Genomic DNA, 14,396 nt, shown 5'->3' with positions numbered 1-14,396 from the left:
GAAGGAAGGAAGGAAGGAAGGAAGGAAGGAAGGAAGGAAGGAAGGAAGGAAGGAAGGAAGGAAGGAAGGAAGGAAGGAAGGAAGGAAGGAAGGAAGGAAGGAAGGAAGGAAGGAAGGAAGGAAGGTAGGAAGGAAGGAAGGAAGGAAGGAAGGAAGGAAGGAAGGAAGGAAGGAAGGAAGGAAGGAAGGAAGGAAGGAAGGAAGGAAGGAAGGAAGGAAGGAAGGAAGGAAGGAAGGAAGGAAGGAAGGAAGGAAGGAAGGAAGGAAGGAAGGAATTTCTGAAATACTTTGTGAAGCCTACCTTGATAAACACTGAGGAGAAATCCAGGGATTTTGTCTGCACACAGAAAATTGTCTAAATTGCCTGGAAAAAGTCATTGACCCAGTCAGATTGTGTGAAGCTTTTGATCACATACAGCCTCAGGCTCTCCTGCATCTTGCTCAGAACACATAGCTCAGTGAAAAACTCACTATTTTATTGTCGGAAACACTACAATAGAATGATGTTTGCACTGGCATGTGAGGGTTGCTCCTCTTTAGGTGGCTTGGGAACATTTTATGCAAGGGGTTTTAGGTGTAAATTTACAAACATCACATGCAAAGAATTTTAAGTTTTCATTGTTCAATTATTTTAAGTAGAACAATGAAAACATCAATGCTACAACAATACAAATTAATCAAACAGCAAAAAGTAAAGCAATTAAAGCTGAGCACTTCTGCAATGCATATTCAAGAGCCTGAGTAATTAGGTGAAACTCTAGAGAGACTGTTAAATGTCCTTTACTGTATATCTATGGAATCAATTTCACTGAGAAATCAAGTAGATTGTTTTTGTAGATGACTTGGACAGCTACAAAAAATGAGGGAGGAAAGATGGTTCTGTAATTTAGAGTGTGGGATGGGAGAGGGAAGTCTCTTGAATCTTAAGACTTCCTAAGTAGCTCGAGGCAATGACTTAACTTCCCACCTGTAAAAAAGTGTGACAATCCTCCTGTGTGCTTATCTGGGCTAGGAGGATATGTATGTAAAGGATTCTCAGCCAGAAGATAGGAGTGAAGAACAGTATCACTCCAAGTGTGCAGCTACAGAACTCACTCTAACACCAGTGTTCCATATAACATTCATCCTGTCCAGGTTTTATAAATAAAATTTACAAAAGATCCTTACCTGAATGCACATGGTTTTGACTGTAATTTTCTCTCTGGCCCTTAAAGATGTCATTATGTGGAGAAAGATCATCATCACTTGTTACTCTTGTTACTCTGAAACTGCCAGTGAGCCTCTGAAATGAGGAGCAAGCCACATAATTAGAAAATTATGTACTGCCAACTTGCTACTATCCTATGGATTTTCTAAAAAAAGCAAAAGGTGTGCCACACTGACAACACCTCACAGGCAATACAAGCTCTCAAGAATTTCCAGCAATCTTCAACATAAATAACAAACAGCAGATTATGATATGGTAGGTAAAATAAGGCCTTTAAGGAACACATAACCAGTGTGCATAGTGTACAGCCCAAGCAGTGAAAATCACAGTAAAACAGCTGTTTCTTAGGCTGAACACTTTTATCTTAGGCTGAAGGTTCCAATCCCATAAACCAGGGCTTCAATCTTCATAGAAAGTTGTATTTCTATAACAAGCATATTAACACAGGGGACTTTTGCCTCCAGGCTCCCATTGTTAGATTACTCTTTATTATAAGATTGTCACAGAAAAGGCTTTTTGCTTTTTTTTTATAAAAAGTAAGATCTCTGAAAGATTATCAGCAGAAATGATAGCTAGGAATACAAAAGAAAGTCCACAGAATAACATTTGGGGAAAAAGGCATCAACATTTTGTAAGAACAATCTTGAATGTGAAAAGAGGACTCTTCATATGAAAGCTGAACAGGGCTCATAGTTCATGGATTTTTTCTGCTTGAAATACTCAGGTCATTGATATCAAGTATGGCTTCTGTGCCTCTTTGTAGAATTCCAGTGTTATACAGATGCCAGTTCACCACTCTGAGACTGACAAAATTACTCTGATGACTTTGTCAGTCACCCAGCAAAGTCCCAAGCTGGATGGCACCAAGGCCCAAGCACTCTGCAGTGCAGCACTCCCAGAACCACTGCAGACAGCACTGAAAGGTGCATCCTTTGCCAGTCCCTGTCATAGAGCATGAGGCAGTGCTGGGGCTGATGCCACATTTTCTGAAAATATTGCCAGAAAATGAAGGTATTGTTTCCATCTCAAGCACAGTCCTAGAACCAGACAATGGAACTCATATTGCTGTCAAAAACATTTTGGCCAAAGGTTAGGAAAATTTCTGGTGAGAGCTTTGTAAAGGGAACTGAAAACATGTCTGCAAGTGAGAAGGAAAAATTCTATTTTTACTCCACAGTTGTGTGTAGAAAGCACATCACAGAGCTGTACCTCAGCTAATGCTCTGTGAACTGTGACAAGCTTGTAGTGCATTCACCCATGTTTTTGGTAGTTGCATCACTAAGGAAATATTCACTGTATCTACAGATGGCTGCCAACATTGTACCAGAAACCCAGCAAATTATTCATCACACTTCTAACAGGCCAGTAAAAAGTACAGGTTCAAAAAGCTGAATGACTCAATAATAACTACCTGCTGTTATATTCACCTTACCATGTTCTTTTTATTTACAGTTATGTAAGTTACCTTGATCAAGTAAACGAAAGGGTTACCTGCTTTCTGCTAGCACTGTTAAATGTTTCAGAAAGTACCCAAATCACAGGAGTTGTGCAGCGCAGTTAACACATTCTCCAATGCAATGCTTTCCTTTACACACCAGGGTGTAATGGCTCAGCTGTAGAGCCTGACTTTGGACTGAGGAATTTCACTTTCCAACCTTTTTTTTATCTTCCCAGTGGATGTCAAGCTGCTTGGCTTGCCAGACCACATCCTACATCTAAAACAAACGTGGGAAATGTGTGTAGTGCTCAAATTCCATGCTCCCAGTCTGGAAACCACTTGGTTACACAGCATTTTCTTGACGCTCAGGTACTGATAGTGAAGTTCTGTTCTTGGATTTCTCTCCTGGGCTGCTGTAGTCATTGCAATGATGTAGTCATTGCAATGTGCCTGCAGCCTTGTCAGACTTTTTACTGGAAGTCAAATTTCACAAATTCCAGATCTTTCTGAGCCTTAACCTTTTTTTATGTTTGCTAATCAGACAGGGAGGGCTATTATAGGTGACATGTGTCTCATGTCACAGTGTGAATATTAATTTCACTCTGTTCTTAGAAATGTTTAACGACTATGGGGGAGAATAACATCAAAAGTCACTGTGAATTGTATGATTAGGAAAGGGAAGTTTGAAAAAAAGGTCTCAAAAACCACAAAATCCTTCAGCCTAGCATTAACATATTCAAGGAGAACAAAAACACACATTCTTAACCAAACTTCAATAGAGAATCACTTTTCAATACATACACTCTTTTCCATACACACATTCACACCATGTTTCTTAAAAGTAAAGAAATGAAAAGTAAAAAATGCAACTGCCAAAGGAAGGTTATTTATGTTCAAACTGTTCTGGAGAAATTAGTCAAGGGCAGTTCATGCATGTGAAAATATGATTTCTAACACTGCCAAGGTCAATAAGACCTTAGGGAGTAAATCCTGACCACACAAATCAAAGATGCAGTTTTGAGGCAGTTTTGAAGATGAGTGGTGAGGCTTTAATAGTTTTAAAAAAGCCTTTTAATAGTCCAGATGAATCAGCAATGGCACAAGAGGAGCAAATAACTTGTTTATGAAAGGAACAAACCATTCTTGATGTCCTTCTGTGGACTGGGCTGTCCAAGCCCTGAATCATACAATTCTTTGCCACATTTCAGAAGTAAGGATCTGATTATTTCTCAGAACTGAAAAGCACCAATCTAAATCAATCCAAACTGCCAAATTAGTTTGCTTGCAAAAATATTTCAAGAGAAAGACAACTTCAGTCACCAAAGAACTTTGTAGAACCATTTCCTGTTCTGCCAAGATGTCTAAAGAGAAATGCATTTTATCTTCAAATGCATACTGGATAGCAAATTGGGGTTTATTTATTTATTTGTAGATTGCTGGTTTCTGTTTGTTTTTTTTAAAACCATTTCCCCATGGTAGGTGAACAAAAAGCAAATAACTTTTTCTCCTCTCTAAAACAGAAAATTGACATTTTTTCATTTTAAGTCCAGACACTGAACTAAAGAGTACTTCTGCCTAGCTGGCTCCCCACACTCCTTTGGTTGCCACTGTAATATCTTAAAATCTCCTGTGTCAGGTTGCCTTTCCAAAACATTGTGTAAGTTAGAGCATACCCATTTCCCACACAGCTCAGATATCTGGGATACATATCTAGAGTGATATATGAAGATATCTGAAATCAAAGAGAAATTTAAAACAATCTTATAAAGGAACTCAGTTTGCCCTATTAAAAATAGCTTGAATTACTAACAGGAGGTGTTTGTGTCTGAGTCAGACCCTTCTAAGCCTTAAACAAAGATGAATTCAGAATAGAGCTGGTAATCTGTGTATTTATTCGTTTGTATTAATAATTAATAGTAGGCTTTTTAATGTTCTTGTCTTGTACAATTACCTCATATTTTAGAAAATACAACCTGTGACAGTATCCTGATTTTACTCTTAAAGATGTTTAACCCATTTTTTATGTTGCTTCTGTGTAGGTAAACTTAAGTTGCCACAACCCCTTTCAGCACAAGTTCTTCACTGCTCCTATTAACAAATTCCAAACTATTCCAAACTATTCCTCTTCTCTTCTTGGACACTGCTGTTTAATAGCTCTGCCACCTTGATATCAGGAAAAAAAAACAAACCTGGTTGATTAGACATGCAGATTCCTGTGATTAAAAGATTGGATAATTAATCTGGCATATTCAAAACTTCTGCATGAGCAAGAGCAGAAGTCAGAGTAGTGAGACCACAAGGATGCTGTGAAGGCAAATGAAAGCAGATACTTAGGGATCAGTTGAATACAGGCAGAAGAATGTAACCTGAAGTCTTGCAGCCAATTAAAATCTGTTGCCAAAGGGTGCAGAAGGAAAAGAAAGAAGGCAAAGAGGGAAGCCATCAGCCACACTGCTGCATTCTAATTCAGAGTTGTGACTCCAGGCAGAAACTGGGTAGATGGTTGTGGAGTGTGAATAGCTGAGAAGCAGCAGGACAAGTCTCATTGCTAATCTTGATGTCAGAGACACTTGTGTGTCTGCATCAATCCTTCCTATCTTTTTGGCTTTTTAAATTTCTTTCATTTCCTCTATTTCCTTCATTTCCTCTATTCCTTAGCCTCAGAACCATTCTGGAGTGAGAGTCTAGAGAATTTGTTTTAAATTATAAAAGAGTGAAAGAATAACATAAGCATAACTTGATCAGCAAGGGTGGTAGTGATCAATAACTAAGTGCCACAGTTCCCTAGGCCTCTTTCCTACATAGATGTGCACTGATTTCTATTCATATAAGACAATGAATTGAACTTAATAAAGAGGAGGTGTTCAGAGTCCTCTTACGTGGAGAGGGTAAGAGTTTGAATAAACTGCATGGAAAATACAGATAGAAAATACAGTAAGACCCCATTACACTTATTACAGCCACTGGTATCCTGGTAAACACCTCACTGAGGAGCATGGAAAGCCCACAGTCACAGCTGCCCAAGACCTCTACATAGTCATTTCCTCACATAAAATTTCTACCTTCCTCTTTTCCTCACTGCAGAGAAGGAAAAGAAGCTAAAACATGAGTACTCCTCCTTGAGCTGAGTTGGTAAGGATCAAACAGTATTTGTATGAAGTTTCCAGTGAAATTTTGCCAGAGGACAAAGGGCTGTATGGGCCAAGAAAAACCAGAAGCTCTACAAGTGTAGGAGGACTGTGTTTGTTGGCCGAGTTTGAGAATAAATTGCAGTCATAATAAAGAGCCAACAGAGCTGTTTCTCAATTTTTTAATTTTTTTTTAATCCCAGCACAGCATGCAAATAATTTGTTATGGACTTGAACTGGAGAAGCCAAGTATATAGTATTGTGAAACTGAAATCCAAAAATAAAATATTTCAGGTTAGGGGACCTGTAGCTGGTACACCCAAGCCACTCTTTGCATTTTCTGGCTTGGTCACAAGCATTCTTGCTTTCTGATATATTTAACTAAAATTTGCAGGTATTACCTCACATGCACCTCCTTTGGCTTTTTCCAGTGCCTATAAGCATGTGCACAATGTTTTAGAACACCACCAGACTTTAGTACCAGCAATATCACTTTCTGGGGTTTTATTTGTTTAATAGAGTACAATGAAGATTTCTGTCTGTGATGTATCTGGAGGTTGCTGGAACATTTTGACTCATACTCCCAACATATTCTCATAAAACTGATCAGCTGCTCCCTCCCTGCACACGCCATTTTGAGAGAGAGAGTGAAGTAAAAATTATATAGAAATAATATATAACTCATTGAGAGGAAGAGCACCACACTTTCTTGTGCCAATCTGTAGTTCTGGGAGTTGACTGTTGTTCTTTCCCTTAAACTCTTTCCTGATCTCTCATATCCACACTTTTGACAGGTTTTCCCACAGGGCATGCAAGGAACACACATGTATTCATTGGAAGCTCATGAGACATTTTCTTAGGAGAGATTTTTTAATCTGGCATAAATCCCTTAGCATGGTAACACTGCCCCACCTTCCCAATGACTGGGAAAATTCACATTATCTTTGATGAGCATTAAACAAAGCACAGATTTGATTGCCCACAGAAACAGGCAGAGATAGAGGTATTTTCAAAGGATTTTTATTGCTCTGGTAGCTGGTCTGAAGTGTTTCAGAGTCACTTCAGACCAAGTTCAGGATTTACACAAGGAGAAACAAAAGAAAAAGGGTAATAGCCTGTATGTTGTTTTCTTATTTTTTTAGACCAAAGTGCTATAAAATATTGTATTTTATAGGTAGGAATAATAAAACCAGAGGGGCATGGCCAATTAAAACGTACATTGTTTTGAGAGATAAAAGCCAGATCAATTAAGATGATGTTTCAACCCATCTATGGTAATTTCTATTAGCTGAGATTCTGTCCCTAAATATTAAAACAGCAGTCTTGACACTTCCTTTTCCCCTCACAATTTTAGATTTTAGAGACACTTTGCAATTCAAGAGCACAGAGTAAGAGAAACTCTTCTTCATGCTGCTTCTGGGTGATAGCACAGATATCATCTGCACCAAAATAACTGCACAATTGTGTGGGTTTTCTAAAAAACAGAGCAAAGAATAACAATCTAACTATAAGCACAAAGGCAATTTTAGCTAAGTAAAATACAATTACACCAGCTAGAATTTCTTTTGGACATGATTAGTAACAAACGTTCCTTGTCCTATGAAAATGTGCCAGGAAATTTTAATTGACTGCAAGCATCCAAGGCTGCCATTAAACACATCATCTGAAAGATTAATGTTTTTGGCCCACACTTAACTACCATGTAACCTGCTTTATGGTTTACAAGATGGAATGACTTTGTTTTACATGACAGTTATTGGGCCTAATTCTGCTCACAATTATTCCAGTGAAAATTTTGGAGCAAGTCCATTAAAGTCAATGGCTCTATAAAATAAGAGTAAAATTAGACTCAAGCCCACCATGCAATTTAATAATAACTAATATTACAAGTTAGGGCAAATTCTGTTTTTCCAATTGTTAGCATGTGACCAAGCACTAGATATCACATTCTTCTAATAAAAGATAAAAGGTGCCAGCATTAGGACTTGGCCCTTCCATAGACACCCAGGCTCCCATGCCTTCTCTGACACAATGGGATGAGACCCCTTTGGAAGGACCTGCATTTCTGACAATGCAGACAAAAAGTGAGGAATTCTAAAGGGATTTTTTATTATAATAACATTTTCTCATAAATCAATTCAGAATTATGGATTCTTTTTTTAACATCAAAAGTTTGAGTCACTGTTGTTCTAAACTCAGTAATTTTAATAAATACTCAGTTTGGAGGCATTTGAACAGAACTAGATAGAGAGTTTATTCACAAACTGTGCTGTAGAAAGTGAGACCAGCATTAGGTCACTGTGCAAGCCCTGGTACCTGGCACAGCTCTGGGTAAGGAGAGGGAGAGTGGGAGAGGACAGGAAAGGAAGCAGAAAAGGAATAAGATGCTGTATCAAGATAGACACAACCGGATTTGTTCCCCTGCTTAAGAAATGAGTTAAATTATTATTACTTTATTGGGAAAATCACATTCTGAACAAACACGAGTGACTCTTGTCCTGTCCCTCCTGTTTCTGGTGTTCCATTACCACAGACTGCTCATTGCTTGAGTTTTTAAACTGTAAGCTGTTGCTAACCAACAGCTTTACAAGGACCACATGTATAGGAAAAACAATGCTTCCTTCTCAAGTCTACTGGCAACCAGCTGACTTGAAAAAGCAGGTTTCTAACTCTTACAGCACATGTACATGTTGATAGCTTTCAAATTATTCCATTTATGTTAGAACTGGTAAAGCAATATTCTATTATTTCACTGAAAATAAAATGTATTGAGACATTTCATGCTGTTTTCCATCTTCCTTCTATTTTAATATTATTTTAACTATGATTTGTGCTAACAACTAAAAGTTATCCAAAATAATTGTTGTACATTACATCCACGGCATTAAAGATTAACCGTGTTTATAAAACAAGATGGTTTTATGAATAAAATGCACTGAGAAAATAGAGCTGTCTCGACAGCAAATGTGTCAGGTAAAAATACAGTGATATAGCTTGAATTTCTACACTTCAGAGCATCTCTTGAGGGCATGAAATGCTTAATAGATGGTAGCATGCATTATTCTCCAAATCTTCTTTTATATGCCTATTTCAAATACTTGATTATTGTCTGGCTAATAATAGGTGCTTCAACAGTTGAAGAACAGACCAGAGAAGAGAGTGTAAATTGTGGGATGCAATTGTTCAGTGACTGCTACTGAAAATGTGCAGCCTGTGCCATGTGACAGCTTTCCTCTGCTGTCTGCAGCCACTGTTTCATGGAACAGCAATGGAAGCTATGGGAAATTGGGAAAAACTCACCCAGAGACCAATCCCATCCCGTTAATTTTGAAGTGCATAGAATGCTCCAGAGGACAGAAAAGCCCACCTGGGGCCAGTGAAACTGCATCACAGCAGTCACTGATTTATTGGTGTTGGGAGCTGGGTGGTGAAAAGGCTGTGAACTTTCTAGTTTCACTGCTCATTCCCTCCTTCCTTGAGCTCCTTCACCTTGGCCACCCCAGAAACCTCATGGAAGTGACCAAGGAGACTGGTAGCCAAAAACCATTTCTGAGGCTGTGCTATGAAGGAGAGTTCTGAGAGCAGGGAATTTTGTGAAACAGAGAAGTGAGGGGCTTCTGATCCAACCACAAATAGATGAGCATGTTGTAGAAACAGACAGACTGAAAAAACCCAAAAGCTGCCCAGGAAAGAGCAAGATATGAAGGACCTGAAGCAAAATGTTACTATTGGAGTATGATGATTTTACCTTTCTGCATATTCAGCTACAGCCTTCAAGGGGAAGATAAATGAATAATGAGGCTTTTGAATTGCAAAATAACTGGCTCCTCCCTGGGGCTCCAAAAACTTTAATGAAGTGATTTGAGATGGGTATAAGTAACACAAATAGGAAGCATTTCAACCACTGTTCTTCCTCTGTAGTGTCAACAAGTACCTCAGAGCAAGACTGGAAGCAGCACGAGCACCACTGGCCCAGTGACAAAGACTGCACAGGTTTTTGAGGACAGAAGAAAATGTGTCTTTAGTTTTCTCAGTGCCAGCCACATGCTCAAACCACCCTGCCCCGCTGCTTGCTACCCCCACTCAGCACACTCCCAAATTACTGAGAGCCATTCTGCAAAAAGCCAGTTGTGTTATCCAACCCTTTAACACTTACAGAAACCTTTTTATCCAGCAACAAAAGGTGCCAACAGATCCAAATGGGCTCTGGAAGGATTTATTCATCCTAGGCTTCTAAGCCCCTTTTCCTCAGCATTAGTACTAAGATTAATGTGTCCCATCAGTGTGCTGCCAACAGGAACTTTAATAAAAGCAAGAACCACTAGTTGGCCCAGCTTTCTTTCTTTCTACTTAAGGTTAGGACATAATAAAAACAGCCAGTGAAGACTTTCCCTTTCATTTGCTTATTACTTTACAAAATGAAAATAATTAAATTAAATTTAAATAAAACACACAGATTACAGGAGCATTGATACACCATTGTCTAAAGCCAATCATTGGTCGGTTTTTAAAAGGATAGGAGTAATATATCTACATATTTTAAAAGGTGCATATGCATCTTAAAACTTTCTAATAACTTAGTGTAGACAGGTGTATTTGAACTAAAGAACACAATTTACAATACTTATGAAAGACGCCAGATCCATAATGACAATAACTGAAATCCATAGACTGCATAACAGATGTGATGGATCTACAAAATAATATTAAAGAACTTGTTAGATATGAAAGAATAATTGTTTATATAAGTATTTGTCAAAACTGTGCCACTTTTAAATTTGTTTATCCCCATCTAATGCCAGGGACAATACAAGTGTACCACCACAATGGTCTCAGCCCTTAAATCTCCAGCTGCCAGCAAATCACAGCAAGCTGGGATAGATTTTGCCCAGGATGGCTTTGGGCTTAAGAACACCCTATATCTTCAGACCTCCAATTTCAAGATTCAAGCCCAAGGTATGTCCAGAGAAACTTGAAGAATACCTAGTGAATGCAGTTTGAAAATACAACAAATTGAAAAAAAAAAATCCCAAAGCTCTGTTCTATGAGTTGCTGAGTCAGTATAGTGAAATTCCAACAAACTGCAGTGTAACAAAATCACCTAAATGACTGTGACTGATGCTGCAGACTGGATATTCATATCTGAATGCTTGAAGTGTATTCTTTTGGCAACTGCAAAGCTGCCTGAGCCATTTAATAGTAAGCTTTCAAATTAAATCCCAATCACATTGCTGTACTACAAAATGTATCCATTTCTACCTGAGAGGTGTTTTAAGATCTTTTCCTTGTGGTGATCAATCTTCCTGCCTTCTTTGCTGGAAAAAGTACAAATGTGTGCTCACATACTTCTCTTTTCTTCCTTCCCATCCCCAGCTGTACCAATTGTTCACCTGGCTCAGGCACAGAAGCTGCCGAATTTCTGGGTGGTGGTGATGGGTGAGTGGAGCAGAAACTTCATTTCCCCCTAAAAGGCAGAGGTCGCTCAACTGAAAGAACAGAAAGGCCTTTTATTCCTATAAAGAAAAGCAGAGGAAAAAGCTCTTCACAGTGAAGATGAAAAATATTTTATTTGAATCCTGGGAAGAACTTGTTCTGCTTACACTGGAGAATGGTCTATTCACAGTACAATTTGAATAGACTCTAGCTTTTCAATGTCCACAACTGGCAAAAAGGATACAGTTTTACATTTCTTTTTATTTTTAGAAGTTATTTTATGATCTGCATGTGTGCCAGACAAAGACAATTCATGTTATCCCATTCAAATGAGGCATTTAAAATTTTTTCATCATCTCAGGCACTTAGATTTTGAACTTTGGCTATTTGGTCATTATCACAATAATGTAGCATTGCCTCAAGTTTTTAATGATTACTTGTGTACTCTTACAAAAAGGAAATTTCTGGCAAGAAAAAATGTAAATTTTATCTAAACGTATTTTCATTTTTTTCATTTCATGAAATGTCTTACAAACATTTTGAAAATTCTCAAATGTTTTCTAGAAATGCAAGGATTGTAATCCTTGAATTGCCAAGGATTTATCAGTGCAAAAGGCAAATTATTGCAAAAGAAAAAAAATTATATAATGTTTGCTGGTAATGTAAGTGAAACATTCTATGTCTAGAGTTTTACTAGAAACACTACATAAATCAGTCAACAATGTAAAATTTGAGAACTGTAAAATGTAAAATTTACATTTAGCACAGAGAAGTCTCAAAGAGTTGCAATTATATAATTTATTTAATCAAGGGACACAAGGAATATCACAGGGCATATCTCACCTAACCACAGGGGTGCAGGTTTGATTAGAAATATCTACATTTAAAGCCAGAGTTGTCTGTTTATGCAGTGCTTAATGAATACCAGCAAAATGGAAATTAAGAATGTCACAGTCAGAACAAAAATTTCCTGCACACAAGTTGTCAAGCTTTTCATTAGAAGTTTTAGTTTTACATTTTTGTGAAGACTCCCACTATTAAGCTAAATTTTAATTTACCTAATTTTACTAATTAATAAATAGTGGCAGGCATACTATTTCTGATTTTAACCTGACAATAACAATTTTTTCAAATTAAGAAATATTATTTTGTCTCTTATAAAAAGTTGAAAAGAGAAGTAGACCCTCTGAGTCCCAGTAAAATTATTTATTTCAGCTTCTGCACTGACCTTGGAAAGAGCACAGATAAATGGCTTGAGGAATCAGCCTACCTCTAAATTTGATTTTACCAGCTGAAACTACAACCAGTGATTTCTTGTTAAATCCTGTGCTCATCTGTGTTTGAAATAGTGATAGACCAAAAGTCTGGTGTTTTCTAACAGAAGGTTAATGGCCTGCCTCTCCGTTCCTGCACTGAGCTGTTTTCTGTTACAAGTTATTAGGTTTTGTTGGGAGGGAAAAAAAATGCCATCCACAAATCCTATTTTATTTCCATACCATCTTCACTTCTTCCCATTACCATGGCTGTTCTTTTGCTCATTTGCATTCCCTGTCTCATGCTGCCTTTGAATAACAACTGAAGACAATTTGTTCCTGCTGAATAGCTCCAGATTTTGGGAAAGTCTGATTATGGATCTGAATTTGGTGTAAAGACTCTGAGGTATGCAACAATCCAGTCTGGGATGTCTTACAGTGTGAGCCCACTTGAGCTTGGGACTTGGGAGCAGAATGAGATTGGCACCATCAGGATTATTTCATTTTTGGAGAGGAGATCATGCAGGCATCTACCCAGGGTAAGGGGGAGCCCTACAATTATTTTTTTTTTTTTTTCTGAACTAGTTAAACCATTTCTAATTAGTTATGATGGTTTCAGCTAAAACTTTCCAGATGAACAATTCAAGCTGGACCCAACACTGAACAATCGTGTTACAGAAGTGCTCTGGTGTATTCCAAGTCCTAAATGTTTGATTCAATGAAAATACAAAAAAATGAGCAGCATGTGTTATCTCAATCCAGGAGATTTATAAAACTCAGATATCTTGTAATTGTGTTGCTTCTTTAGCAGGATAAAAATTCCTTTTCACCCCCTTCACTTTTGCAAAAATCCCCTTTTGCTGTGTCTTAAAAATGTCAGACATACTTTACTGTTTCCAAATAAACACATCATTTTTGGCAGAATTAGTAGACAAGAAAGGTAGGGGCATTGTTGTTATAGGAGTTCATATAAAAAGCAAATTTTAATGTTTTAAAATTTAAGACTTTCCTAAAGTTTCAAAATACATCCTCCCTGACTCCATCTGTACTATTGTCAAAAGCATTATATAGTGTCCCTTTGGAAAAGTAAATCTGATTAATTAGCATTATTTTCCATTGTAGAATTCAACAGCTATGTCAACAGCCATAGATTTTTCTTAACACATACTCTATTATTGTTTTCAGCATTGTTAAAATCTAAAATTATTTAATTGTTGAACCATTGTGTTCTGTGCATTGTTTGCAAAGTTAATCAAGTGAACAGAAGTTTTCTTGCAGTGCTCTAGGATGATACTGAAACACACTTTTTCTTCAGAATTGCTCCAACACCGTATGCAATAGCAGGATTGCTTTTAAGTAGAAGTTCTGCACATAAAGGAAAAGACAGAAGAAAAAACTCAGAACAACTGAGAATGTGGAAAGGCCAGAAAACAATTTCTGCTGCAGTTCTGTAGTTCAATAGGAAGCTTGTATCATTTGTGATATCCATGACATTAAAAAAAAGCTGCTTGCAGAGCTGCCTAGAGATCCTAAGGTGATTTCAGCTGCAGTTCTTCAGCAGAAAACCATCCCTGCCTGGTAACAGCACCTGGACATTGACTCTGTACAGCACTTTAGATTTTGTGAAGGAAGGTAAACAGCTGGAGGTCACTGCCCACAGAAATCCCCACATCTCACAGAATTTACTGCCTTGAAGGCACTGTTCCTCTATATCTTTGCTGCTTTCAGTCCACAGACAAATAAAGCAGGACTACAGCTCTTAAGCAGCAGCAAGAAGCCTCTCCAGAAGGGATTCACATCACCAGCTCCTCCTGGTGCCAGCTATCAGCCCATGAGGAATAGCTTGTCCTGCCTGCTCTGCACCAGCTCAGAGCTGGAATTGCAACGGCTGCAGCTTTTAGCTCTGGAAATCTAACACCTTTCTTTAATATTCACTT

At 37.9% G+C, this 14,396-nt stretch overlaps 1 long non-coding RNA gene across 2 annotated transcripts in view; it reads right to left on the bottom strand.

Moving 5' to 3' along the window:
• Positions 1-301: 301 nt before the first annotated feature.
• Positions 302-14,396, bottom strand: part of LOC148183154 (uncharacterized) — a 41,506-nt gene continuing 27,411 nt past the window's right edge. For both annotated transcript variants that reach the window (XR_015773791.1, XR_015773792.1), the window contains exons 2-3: positions 1,168-1,282; positions 302-364 (exon numbers count right to left, since the gene is read on the bottom strand). This is a non-coding gene — a long non-coding RNA (uncharacterized LOC148183154). The remainder of the gene's footprint in view (positions 365-1,167; positions 1,283-14,396) is intronic.

This window comes from Pseudopodoces humilis, chromosome 14, assembly GCF_049639895.1.
Source record: "Pseudopodoces humilis isolate 2021_Gansu_Grassland_sample_001 chromosome 14, ASM4963989v1, whole genome shotgun sequence".
In the NCBI taxonomy this organism is placed as follows: Eukaryota; Metazoa; Chordata; class Aves; order Passeriformes; family Paridae; genus Pseudopodoces; species Pseudopodoces humilis.
The sequence above is the reverse complement of the archived record's forward strand: the minus strand, read 5'-3'. Positions and strand labels throughout refer to the sequence as shown.